Raw genomic sequence first — 13,525 nt, 5'->3', positions numbered from 1 at the left:
CTAAACAATTCATAGTGGACACTGAATAATTCATAGTGGATACTTAATTTATAGTAGATACTGAATACTTCATACTAAATACTGAATACTTCATACTAAATACTAAATAATTCATAGTGGATACTTAATCATTTATAACAGATACTGCATAATTCATAGTGGATATTGAATAATTCATAGTGGATACTTAATCATTTATAACAGATACTGCATAATTCATAGTGGATATTGAATAATTCATAGTGGATACTTAATCATTTATAACAGATACTGCATAATTTATAGTGGATACTGAGTAATTTAAAGTGGATGCTGAATAATTCATAGTGGATACTGAATAATTCATAGTAGATACTAAATAATTCATAATGGATATTGAATAATTCATAGTGGATACTGAATAATTCATAGTAGATACTAAATAATTCATAATGGATGCTGAATAATTCATAGCGGATGCTGAATAATTCATAGTGGATACTTAATCATTTATAACAGATACTGCATAATTCATAGTGGATATTGAATAATTCATAGTGGATGCTGAATAATTCATAGTGGATACTTAATCATTTATAACAGATACTGCATAATTCATAGTGGATACTGAGTAATTTAAAGTGGATGCTGAATAATTCATAGTAGATACTAAATAATTCATAATGGATATTGAATAATTCATAGTGGATACTAAACCATTCATAGTGGACACCTAATAATTCATAGTGGATACTTAATAATTTATGGTAGATACTGAATACTTCATACTAAATACTGAATAATGTGGATGCTGAATAATAAGCCTTGTAAGATGTGGAACTGGGTAATAAAGCTGCAGTTTTCTGAGTTAATTAAATGGTAGTGTGGGGAAATGATCACAGATGGCGTTAAATCCTGCAGCCTCCTCTGGTGCTACTGGACGCTCTCCCCAAATAACAGTGTTTTTTTAAAGAACACATCAGAGAAAATGTAGAAAATATTGTCCGCTGGCTAAATGTATCTGGCATCTGCAGCTCAGCATGCAGCATCTGTAAACAACACGGCAGTTGGACTTATCAGACTGCTCTCTCAGCCCTGACCACATGAGTGGCTATTTTATGACCGTTTTGCTGTGGTCAATCTGCCAGCTGTGGTGGCGTAGTGCCCAGGACCCTCACCAGGTGCTAAAACAGCTCAGAACTGATAAGGAGGGTCTGTTAAAACTAGTGTGTTCTGAATCTGGACTCCAGATTGATAGTGTCCAGCCATACCCTGAGGTGAGACGAAGCTCAGATTATAGGGCAGACTGGCTGGCCTGCACTCTCTTCTGTGAGTCTGTGTTAATGCACAGTTACACAGTAAACACTTTATACTTTCCTCCAAATCTGCCAGTTGTACAATAATTTCATGATGAATGGACCAATAGAAAAGCTCCAAAATGTTTTTGCATGGCAGCGATGAGATAGTAAAAGTATTAAAAAAGTAAAATATATATATTTTTAGTGTTGTTTTTTTTTGTAAATAGCATATTTCTCTCTTGTCCATTATTTTACACACCAGTGCTAATAAACATTCAATATTAGACTGTACAATAAGCGGCTTCACAGCTGTTTTATATAATCCACCTTTAACAGGCTGTGTGTTACAGTGATTTCCCTGCTCTGTGATACAACTAACATGCCTTAACCATAACTCACTATAACACACACAGCCTACAGTAAATCCCATGACACATCACAGATCTGCAGCAAATTAGAATTTGCTCAGTTATGAAACGCCACTCTGACAAATCCCTCTCTATTTCCCTCTCCACACTGGGCACACAATCATATTCTGCATTTATAATTTATCCAAATTTGGCTGATGTGCTAAAAACTGAGCGGCTGTCTAATTATCAACAATGTCTGGGGTGGAAATCTGCATGGAAATGAAGTCCACTGATGCCAATTTGCAATTATATCTCACTTTCCTGCAGTAATGAGGCTGCCTGTTTTATGTGGACAACATGTAGAACATTCACATCATAAAAGCTACCAATGACATTAATATCCAGTATGAAGCTCTAATATCATTCATATCCAGTATGAAGCTCTAATATCATTCATATCCAGTATGAAGCTCTAATAACATTAATATCCAGTATGAAGTTATAATAACATTAATATCCAGTATGAAGCTCTAATAACATTAATATCCAGCATGAAGCTCTAATATCATTAATATCCAGTATGAAGTTATAATAACATTAATATCCAGTATGAAGCTCTAATAACATTAATATCCAGTATGAAGTTATAATAACATTAATATCCAGTATGAAGCTCTAATAGCATTAATATCCAATATGAAGCTCTAATATCATTAATATCCAGAATGAAGCTCTAATATCATTAATATCCAGTATGAAGCTCTAATAGCATTAATATCCAGTATGAAGCTCGAATAGTATTAATATCCAGTATGAAGTTCTAATAGCATTAATATCCAATATGAAGCTCTAATATCATTCATATCCAGTATGAAGCTCTAATAACATTAATATCCAGTATGAAGCTCTAATAACATTAATATCCAATATGAAGCTCTAATAACATTAATATCCAGAATGACGCTCTAATATCATTAATATCCAGTATGAAGCTCTAATATTATTAATATACAGAATGAAGCTCTAATAACATTAATATCCAGAATGAAGCTCTAATAACATTAATATCCAGGATGAAGCTCTGCTATCATTAATATCCAGTATGAAGCTCTAATAACATTAATATCCAGTATGAAGCTCTAATATCATTAATATCCAGTATGAAGCTCTAATAACATTAATATACAGTATGAAGTTCTAAAAACATTAATATCCAATATGAAGCTCTAATAACATTAATATCCAGAATGACGCTCTAATATCATTAATATCCAGTATGAAGCTCTAATATCATTAATATACAGAATGAAGCTCTATTAACATTAATATCCAGTATGAAGTTATAATAACATTAATATCCAGAATGACGCTCTAATATCATTAATATCCAGTATGAAGTTCTAAAAACATTAATATCTAATATAAAGGTCTAATAACATTAATATCCAGTATGAATCTATAATAACATTAATATGCAGTATGAATCTATAATAACATTAATATGCAGTATGAAGTTCTAAAAACATTAATATCTAATATAAAGGTCTAATAACATTAATATCCAGTATGAAGCTCTAATAACATTAATATCCAGTATGAATCTATAATAACATTATCCATATCATTAAAATACAGAATAAACACCTCTTTGATAATAACTGATAATATTTATATCACGTTATCATTGCAGATGAATCTCATCCTGCTGTATTTGATTATTCTGGAGAGACGACAGCGTGCAGATTGTCACTGTCTCCCGCAGGTACAGCAGGTCTCATCAGCTGGGTTCTGCTTCATCTTTCAGGGGAACCGTTGTTTTTACAGCTTGTCTGACTGTCACCTACTGGAAAGGAGAGGATTTGTGATGGAAGTGTTGAGACGTGCCCGAGCGCAGATAAGCATCCAGCCCATCGTATTCTGGGCCGTGAAACTTCAATCAGCGCTCAGATTTGTGGCATTTCGCTGCAACCCCCGTGCGTTTTCTGGGCTGTTGAACAAGATCAATGGATCAAAAGAGCGTTTACACACCTGTAAAAGCTGGAGATGAGAGGCCCAGGAGATGTGTCTGGGTTACAGCCAGAGGGTCATCCCGGGGAGAAGGCTTATTTATGTACCTGACGGAGCGGATCACGTGACCTGTGGCCACAGAGAGGAATGGATCAGCAGGGATGGGGTAATCAATACTCTCCAGCCCGAAGACAAATAACAGGCCTTTAGTCTCGGTTTATTTCTGGGCCCTGTTTCTGTGCGGTTCTGATATCATAACACTTCACCTCTGATTCTGCATGTGGATCATAATTAAGCTTTGATTAGCCTTTATGCAAATCACAATGGGCTTAATTACACAGGGGTGTGCAGGTGATTTAATTAATCATAAGCTGATTAAATGACTGTTTTTCACCTGCTGGGTTTGGTTCCCTCAAAACGCAAAAATATTTGATCTTATAACTGCAGGAGTTTTCAGAATAATTCAGAAAATCTCTTTGATCTTTAGTCCAATTATATACAATTAAATTCCTGAATGCCTACAGAGCTCTCTACTGCACCACAACAGCCTGTCTAGGAATGTGGGGGCAGTACCTATAATAGGAACCCTAACAGAACATCCCTAAAGGAGAGGAACCGAGATTTACAAGAACATCCCTAAGAACAGAGACTCAAAAGAACATCAAGAGCATCAAGAAGAACTACCTTCCATCCTGCAAGCAGGAGGAAGAATCACTGAGAGGAACCGAGACTGATACACAGAACCATCCTGCAAGCAGGAGGAAGAATCACTGAGAGGAACCGAGACTGATACACAGAACCATCCTGCAAGCAGGAGGAAGAATCACTGAGAGGAACCGAGACTGATACACAGAACCATCCTGCAAGCAGGAGGAAGAACCACTGAGAGGAACCGAGACTGATACACAGAACCATCCTGCAAGCAGGAAGAAGAACCACTGAGAGGAACCGAGACTGATACACAGAACCATCCTGCAAGCAGGAGGAAGAACCACTGAGAGGAACCGAGACTGATACACAGAACCATCCTGCAAGCAGGAGGAAGAACCACTGAGAGGAACCGAGACTGATACACAGAACCATCCTGCAAGCAGGAGGAAGAACCACTGAGAGGAACCGAGACTGATACACAGAACCATCCTGCAAGCAGGAGGAAGAATCACTGAGAGGAACCAAGACTGATACACAGAACCATCCTGCAAGCAGGAGGAAGAATCACTGAGAGGAACCGAGACTGATACACAGAACCATCCTGCAAGCAGGAGGAAGAATCACTGAGAGGAACCGAGACTGATACACAGAACCATCCTGCAAGCAGGAGGAAGAACCACTGAGAGGAACCGAGACTGATACACAGAACCATCCTGCAAGCAGGAGGAAGAACCACTGAGAGGAACCGAGACTGATACACAGAACCATCCTGCAAGCAGGAGGAAGAATCACTGAGAGGAACCGAGACTGATACAGAGAACCATCCTGCAAGCAGGAGGAAGAACCACTGAGAGGAACCGAGACTGATACAGAGAACCATCCTGCAAGCAGGAGGAAGAACCACTGAGAGGAACCGAGACTTATTATACCCCTCTAGTCCACGCCTGGCATTAGGCAGCATGGAGCCAATAGGGTCATGATGTTGATCTGCTCCAGAGAGTCCTATTCTATTGGCAGTATTTTTCTACAGGGACTAGACAAGCTGTGTGTGTGCATTTGCACATCTGTGTCATCTAAACGCATTCATTAGAAGGGGTGTCCACAAATATTTGGACAAGTAACAGTTTCTGGGTTTTGGAATTGGCCTGGCTGTCTTACAGCTCTGTTCTGGTTCTGCTGGAGGTTCTTCTGCAGGAGGAACAGCAGTGTTTGAGGTTGGTTTGTCACTTCCATCTACTGAAGTCTCGTTATTCTACCATGACCAGATAAAACACGGCGTTAAATACATCGTTCAGAGCATCTGTAAAGAACAGAAAGCGCGCCGTTATCTTCGGTTATCCAGAGAAACTCGCTTCAGATACACTGTTGGACGGCTTTGTACCTTTGAGGGAACACTGAGGTTAAACCTGGCCGCTGCTTATGATTTATTCCCACAACTTTCATATGAGCTTCACGAATCTCCCGCAGGAGCGCTGCCACCTCACTTATTCTCCCACAAATTCTCAGGAGGAATAAAAGCCAACCACGCACCTCTCTGCCAGAGCACAGCTCCTCCTCACTCAGCCCGGCTAATCCCTGTGGGGGAGCTATTACTGTCATTGTGCAAATATGTGCGTTTCTGTGTCTGCATGTGGACGGATCTCTGATTAAATAAGGAATCAGGGCCGTTACACTCCAAAGCCTCAATCATTTATAGAGGCTGATGAGGAGGAAACAAAGCAGACCTGCCATGGGGTCAGATTTCATTCTAAGAACATGCATGAAGTGTTCACATGACCATAACATTAACCATAAGCTCTCAGATCAGCTCTATACATCACTCCCGCAGCAGAGCTCACCATGCACGCAGACCTCCCTGCAGAGAGTATGACGTCTCACAGGGTGAACAAGCTGGGTTTCTTTCCTACAAAGGTCGCGACCCAGAGTTTCCTTTGCTGACGTTGAAGTTGCTGCAATCGTTTTTACTTTTACATGGCAGTTTGTTTGAAGGGTTTTGAAGGTTTCTTCCTGCAGCTCTGAGGGAGCTTTTGCCTGCATTGTGGTCTTTGTCTTGCCCATTTCCGGTCACTGGTTCTATTAGCTTAGTTTCTTATAGTCTTATTACTGTAAAGCTGATTTTTTACAATGTCAGATTTCTTCTTCTTTTTTTTTTTGTTTTATTTGTGTAGCTTTTTACAACTGTTGTCGTCAGAAAGCAGCTTTACATAATTAGTACTTAATAAAGGACAGAGACAGAGAAGAAAGAAGAAATAACATGAAGGGTCAAAGACCCCCGTGAGCAAGCCAACGGCGACAGTGGCAAGGAAAAACTCCCTCAGAGCTGGAGGAAGAAACCTTGGGAGGAACCAAGACTCACAAGGGGGACCCATCCTCCTCTGGCCAGACTGTTTTAAACATTAATGATAAAAATTACTAAACCAGGTATAACAGATAGTGCGAGTGGTGATATTAATAGTGTCAGACAGGCACGAGTCCATCTAGGTTTCAACACGGCCACCAAACAGGCAGCAGCGGCAGGCGGGAGAGCCACCGGTCCGCCATGGGTGGTGGTGGGTGGGGGGGGGCCCGCTGCCGGACTGGTAGGTGGCAGCTGGTTTGACGCAGGTAGAGGGGACCTCAGTGGGTAATCTTCCAGCAGGTCGGGCTGGGTGGCAGATAAACTAGACTGGAGTTTTTAACCGGACTGTTTACACTCCCAACTCTTCTGCTTAAAGGTGGTAAAAATTCAGCTTTGATATGGTTCTATATCAAAGCTGAAATACATTTGCAGTATTTCCTTTACACTCTTATATATATATAACACCTGTACATATGCACACCTGTACATATGCACACCTGTACAGATGTCCTTTTCTTTTCTGTAAATATATTTTTCAGCTCTTTATTACCTTTATTACCTTTAGTACTTTCTACTTTTTTTTAATTTATCCCCTACCCTATTTATTGTTTAGTGTCTTTTTCCTTTAGTTTAAGACTGTGTTCTGTGTTTCTTTGTTACTTGTCATGCGTGTTGCTCTCACCAAGACAAATTCCTTGTATGGGTAACATACTTGGTGAAATAAAGAGATTCTGATTCTGATTCTGATTCTGATATATATATATATCGTGTTACACAGGAAGGAGAATGTAGAGTTAAAAGTCTTGCCTAAGAAACTCTAAAAGATCTGTTTCAAAGATGTATCCGCCAACGACCACATACTTCTATGCTCCCTTTACACTGGCCTGGATGTTAAGCAATACATCCAATAGAGGGCAGTTCACAAGTTTCTGACCACACCAAACTGCCCCCTGCTGTCTGCTTGCTGCTAATGCAAGTTCATTTATTGGATCCTATCACGCTTTATTTATTGTTTTTCCCTCCTTTCTGTTTTCTTTCGGTCTCTTTCACGTGTACAGAGATGCCCGGTTCTCGGTTCTATCCTGGTTCCACCTGACCAGTCTTTTTTTTTTTCTTAATTCAGTTTAGTTTTATTGCTGTTTTGCTTTTGGACTTTGGAGCTACCGCTAACGCTTGTGGGAAATCCTTACTCCAAACCCGGTCCTTGGAGGAATCACTGTCTCCGTGTTTAGTTTGTTCTTTCTGCTTTCTATCACTTTCTAGCGCTTTTCCTCGTAACTGCTTTTAGATTGTGTTTACAGTCCACAGGTTTATTAAAAAAGCGGAGTACCCCACAACAACAACTTTATTTCGGTGCCTAAATCAGCTGAAAGCGGTAAGTTTGTGTTTTATTATGGCTGTTGCTGGGCTTTTTGAGTGTGAGAAGTGTGGCATGTTTAGTCTAGACCCTTTTCCCACCGCTAGTGATAATGATAGTGTTTGCACTAAATGTGAGTTAGTTAGCTCTCTGGTGGAAAAGGTGGACCAGTTAGAGGTGTGCATCATGGGGTTACTGAAGGATAGAGAGCAAGAGTTGCCCCCCGTTGCCTCAGGGAGAGCTAGCACCCCCCCCTCCGGCGTTAGAGCCCTCACAGCGGGGCGAATGGGTGACGTCTCGGCGGCATAGCCGGAAAGCTAAGGCTAATGCTAGCGCAAAGGCCGAAGCTAGCCCACCGGAACACCACGCTCCCCCCCCGATTCGCGTGTCAAACAGGTTTGCCCCGCTCAGCGAAACACCCGCTGAGGAGCCTGTTCACAGTACTCTGGTAATAGGAGACTCTATTGTTCGACACGTGAAGATAGCTGGTCCTTTAGGGGCTCCAGCAGTGACCGTTAGCTGTTTACCGGGAGCCAGAGCGCCGGACATTAGCGGCAACCTTAAGCGGCTAGCAAACAGGAGATATTCTAGGATAGTTATTCATGTAGGGGCCAATGATATCCGTCTGCGGCAGTCAGAAATAACTAAGGATAATATTAAAGAGGTGGTTAAACTGGCCCAGACGATGTCCGATGCCGTAATTTGCTCTGGTCCCATCCCAATGAGGCGCGGCGCTGAGTCCTACAGCCGACTCACAGCGCTGAACCGCTGGATGTCCAAGTGGTGTTCCGAAAATCATGTGGGCTTCATAGATAATTGGTCAAAGTTTGAGGGCAAGCCTGGTTTTTTAGGTAGGGATGGTGTCCACCCCACGCGGGAGGGTGCTGCCTTACTTTCGTGCAGCATAGCCCATAGTCTGCTAGTTAGTCGGCAGAGGAGTGTAAAAGGCTGCTGACAATCCAGAGCCGAGACCAGGCCGCAGACAGACCGGCTAAACCGACCGTCTGAGAGCTGCTCTGAGGCTCTGAGGCGTCACCCAGGTTTCACTGTATTGAGACTGTGTCTGTGCCCCGAATTAAAGCCAAACAGAGAACATCTAGATCAGCTCGTTTTAATACTTTAATCAGTGTTAAAATCTCTCATTTCAACGATAACAGCAGCACCTCAGACCTAAAGCTCGGTCTACTTAACATTAGATCACTAACCTCAAAAGCAGTGATCGTGAATGAAATTATATGTGATCAGAAACTAGATGTTTTCTGCCTCACCGAAACCTGGATTAGACCTGATCAATATATAGGTCTAAATGAAGCCACCCCCGCAGGCTATAAATATGTACATAGCCCTAGATTATCAGGCAGAGGAGGTGGAGTATGTATAATCTATCAGAATACACTAGAGATTATTCAAAAACACTGTAACACCTTCACTTCTTTTGAGCTTATCTACATTAATATATCAAATCCGACCACAAATAAAAATGTTTTCTCACTGATTAATATTTATAGGCCTCCAGGGCCCTACTCTGAATTTTTAAAAGAATTTAGTGATTTTGCTGCAGACTTGGCAGTGTGCAGCAACAAAGTTATAATAGTAGGAGATTTTAATATTCACTTTGAAAAAGCAGACGATCCATTAACAAAGGCGTTTGTATCAATTTTAGATTCTGTCGGCATTATACAAAACATAACTGGACCCACACATTACTGTAATCATACCCTAGATTTAGTCCTGACCCTGGGTGTTAGCATTGATCAGCTAAATATTCTACCTCAAAGCTCAGTGATATCAGATCATTATCTAATCTCCTTTGAGCTACATCTAAGGCAAAATGTAAATTCTTCTCCCCAACACTGCCTAAAACGCACAATAACACCAATGACAACTGTACAGTTTACTAAAAATCTCCCACCCCTATCGACCTTAGCTTACACTCCGTCAGACCAAACGGAGCTCGTCAAATTAACAAACGATCTAGAGAATACCCTCCGATCAACCTTAGACAAAGTAGCACCGTTCAAAAATAAAATGATGAGGCAAAAAAGGCTTGCACCGTGGTACAGTGATCAAACTCGTACCTTAAAACAAACAGTGCGGAAACTAGAGCGTAAATGGCGGACGACCAAACTAGAGGTGTTCCACTCTGCGTGGAAGGACAGCCTTAGTCAGTATAGAAAGGCACTCATTAAAGCTCGCTCAGCGTATCTGGCCTCGCTGATCGAGAAAAACAAAAACAATCCCAGAGTTCTTTTTAATGAGATCTCTAAACTTACTAAAAGCCAGGCAGATACTCAACCCCAGATCCCAACATCTTTAACTAGTCATGTTTTTATGGACTATTTTAATAATAAAATAGAAAATATTAGACAACAAATCCAACCCTGCTTATTAAATCAAACATGGCAGTCACCCGATGTAGTTGCTTTAGAACAAAACTTAGTTGTAGAACAAAGGCTGGAAGCCTTCTACCCACTTCCACAGCCAGAACTAGAAAAAATTATATCCTCAGCTAATTGTACAACATGTACACTCGACCCGATTCCCTCTAAATTGCTAAAAGAAATTCTCCCAATTATAATCGGACCTCTTTTAACAATTGTAAATTCATCCCTTAGCCTTGGGCATGTACCCCAAACCCTTAAAATAGCAGTTATAAAACCTTTAATCAAAAAACCAAATCTTGATCCTAGCGTATTATCTAATTATAGACCCATCTCAAACTTAACATTCGTATCTAAGATATTAGAAAAAGCTGTGGCCCAACAACTCTGCTTATACCTGAGTAAAAATGACATGTATGAGAAATTCCAGTCTGGATTTAGACTCAATCACAGCACAGAGACAGCCCTAGTGAAGATTACGAATGATCTCCTTCTTGCCTCTGATCAAGGCTACGTATCTTTATTAGTCCTACTAGACCTTAGTGCAGCCTTTGATACAATAGATCATTCTATATTACTAGAAAGATTAGAGAAAATGGTTGGAATCACAGGGACAGCCCTATCATGGTTCCAGTCATATCTAACGGGACGCTTCCAATTTGTAAAGATAAATGATTTATCTTCAAACTACACAGAAGTAAGATATGGAGTTCCGCAAGGCTCAATTTTAGGACCACTATTATTTACATTATACATGTTACCACTGGGCTCAGTTATAAGCAGACATGGCGTTAATTTCCACTTCTATGCAGATGACACACAGCTCTATATATCAGCCAAACCTGACGATAAATTTAGACTACAGAAAATGGAGGACTGTGTAAAGGATATAAAACTCTGGATGTCACATAACTTCCTTCTCCTTAACAGTGACAAAACCGAAGTTCTCCTTTTAGGTCCAAAAGACTCTAGAAATAAACTATCAGACTTAATGTTAGACTTGGCAGATTCTCCCATCATTCCTGGTTTAGCAGCTAAAAATCTTGGCGTCACATTCGACTCAGATTTATCATTTGAGCAACATATAGCTAATATTAGTAGAACAGCCTTTATGCAGCTTAGGAACATCTCCAAACTAAGAAACTCCTTATCACTACAAGACGCAGAAAAGCTAGTACATGCTTTTATTACCTCAAGGCTAGATTACTGTAATGCGTTACTGTCAGGTTGTTCCAGCAGGAACCTCAATAAACTTCAGCTGGTGCAAAATGCTGCAGCCAGGGTCCTTACTAAAACTAGAAAATTTGACCATATCAGTCCAGTTCTATCAGCACTTCATTGGCTCCCAGTTAAATTCCGTATTGAATACAAAATTCTTTTATTAACATATAAAGCCCTACATGGCCTCGCTCCTGAGTACCTGCAGGATCTTATAGTATATTACGAACCATCAAGACTACTTAGATCTCAGGGTGCTGGTCTCTTACGCGTTCCCAAAATTCTGAAAACCTCAGCAGGGGGAAGAGCCTTTTCCTATAAAGCCCCCCAGCTCTGGAATAACCTTCCAGATAATGTTCGGGACTCAGACACAGTCTCAATCTTTAAATCTAAACTGAAAACTTATATGTTTAGTTTAGCTTTTGGTAATTAATGTTTCTTAGATAAGGGCTGCAGGTCCAGGGGTTCGCGGACCCAGGGAATTGTAGTACTCTGAGATGCTGGAGCTGTCGTCTCGCTGCTTACACGCGATCACTCAGGTTTGTTGACGGTGGAGCAGATAGATGCTGGTGTTCTCAGGGTGCACCCGTGTCCGTGTTACCTTCTGGCTCTCTCCTTTTAATTATGCTGTGATAATCAGACCTGCCGGAGTCATCAGACATACCCAGATGCTGATGATCAACATTCTCTGCACTCCATAAAATTCCTCTTAGAACTAACTTCTCTCTCTTTACCTTCCCCGAGTAAATGGCCACCCAGCCCGATCTGCAGGAAGATTGCCCGCTGAGGTCCCCTCTACCTGCATCTAACCAGCTGCCACCTACCAGTCCAGCCAGCGGGTCCCCCCCAACCCGCCACCACCCATGGCTCACCCGCCAGCCGCTGCTGCCTGTTTGGTGGCCGTGCTGAAACCTAGATGGACTCGTGCCTGTCTGACACTATTAATATCACAACTATTAACTTTCTGTTGTACCTGGTTTGGTAATTTTTATCATTAATGTTTAAAACAGTCTGGCCAGAGGAGGATGGGTCCCCCTTGTGAGTCTTGGTTCCTCCCAAGGTTTCTTCCTCCAGCTCTGAGGGAGTTTTTCCTTGCCACTGTCGCCGTTGGCTTGCTCACGGGGGTCTTTGACGCTTCATGTTATTTCTTCTTTCTTCTCTGTCTCTGTTCTTTATTAAGTAATAATTATGTAAAGCTGCTTTGTGACGACAACAGTTGTAAAAAGCGCTATACAAATAAATTTGACTTGACTTGACTTGACTTTTTATTATTATGCTCCGGTGTCGACCTGAAGAGGATGGGTTCCTCTTTTGAGTCTTGGTTCCTCTCAAGGTTTCTTTCTCTCGACCTGAGAGAGCTTTTCCTTGCCACTGTTGCCACTAGCTGCTCAAAAGAGGCTCGGACCCGAGGCTCAGCTGCTTTGTGACAACATTTGTTGTAAAAAGGCAAAATAAATAAAATTGAATTGAATGGAATTGAACAAACACAGCACCACCCACTACACCATCCACTGCAGTTACTAGTTGAAGAAGCTCAGGTTGGATATTCACACCTGAAGAAGTTTAGAAGTTCAGATTACCACTGCTAATAACTCCAGCTCTCAATGTGAGTACTGTGAGACAACAGGTATGAAGCCTAGCGTAGAGCTGCTGATTGACCCACATGACCACGTTAACACACAATCATAACCACGCTGGTCGACCACCATGAACATCCTGGTCAATCATTATGACCAAGCAGGTCGACCATCATGATCACGCTGGTCAACAGTAATGGCCGAGCTGATTGACCCGCATGAAAACGTTAGTACAGTGGGGAGAACAAGTATTTGATACACTGCTGATTTTTCAGGTTTTCCCACTTGCAAAGCATGTAGAAGACTGTAATTTTTATCATAGGTACTCTTCAACTGTGAGTGATGGAATCTAAAACAAAAATCCAGAAA

At 41.1% G+C, this 13,525-nt stretch overlaps 1 long non-coding RNA gene across 1 annotated transcript; it reads left to right on the top strand.

Moving 5' to 3' along the window:
* Positions 1–7,588: 7,588 nt before the first annotated feature.
* Positions 7,589–12,835, top strand: LOC140563989 (uncharacterized). Its single transcript, XR_011980511.1, has 2 exons — positions 7,589–7,998; positions 12,324–12,835. It is a non-coding gene; the product is annotated as an uncharacterized lncRNA (long non-coding RNA).
* The last annotated feature ends 690 nt before the right edge of the window (positions 12,836–13,525 follow it).

This window comes from Salminus brasiliensis, chromosome 10, assembly GCF_030463535.1.
Source record: "Salminus brasiliensis chromosome 10, fSalBra1.hap2, whole genome shotgun sequence".
NCBI lineage: Eukaryota > Metazoa > Chordata > Actinopteri > Characiformes > Bryconidae > Salminus > Salminus brasiliensis.
This window is presented reverse-complemented; position numbering and strand designations above follow the sequence as displayed.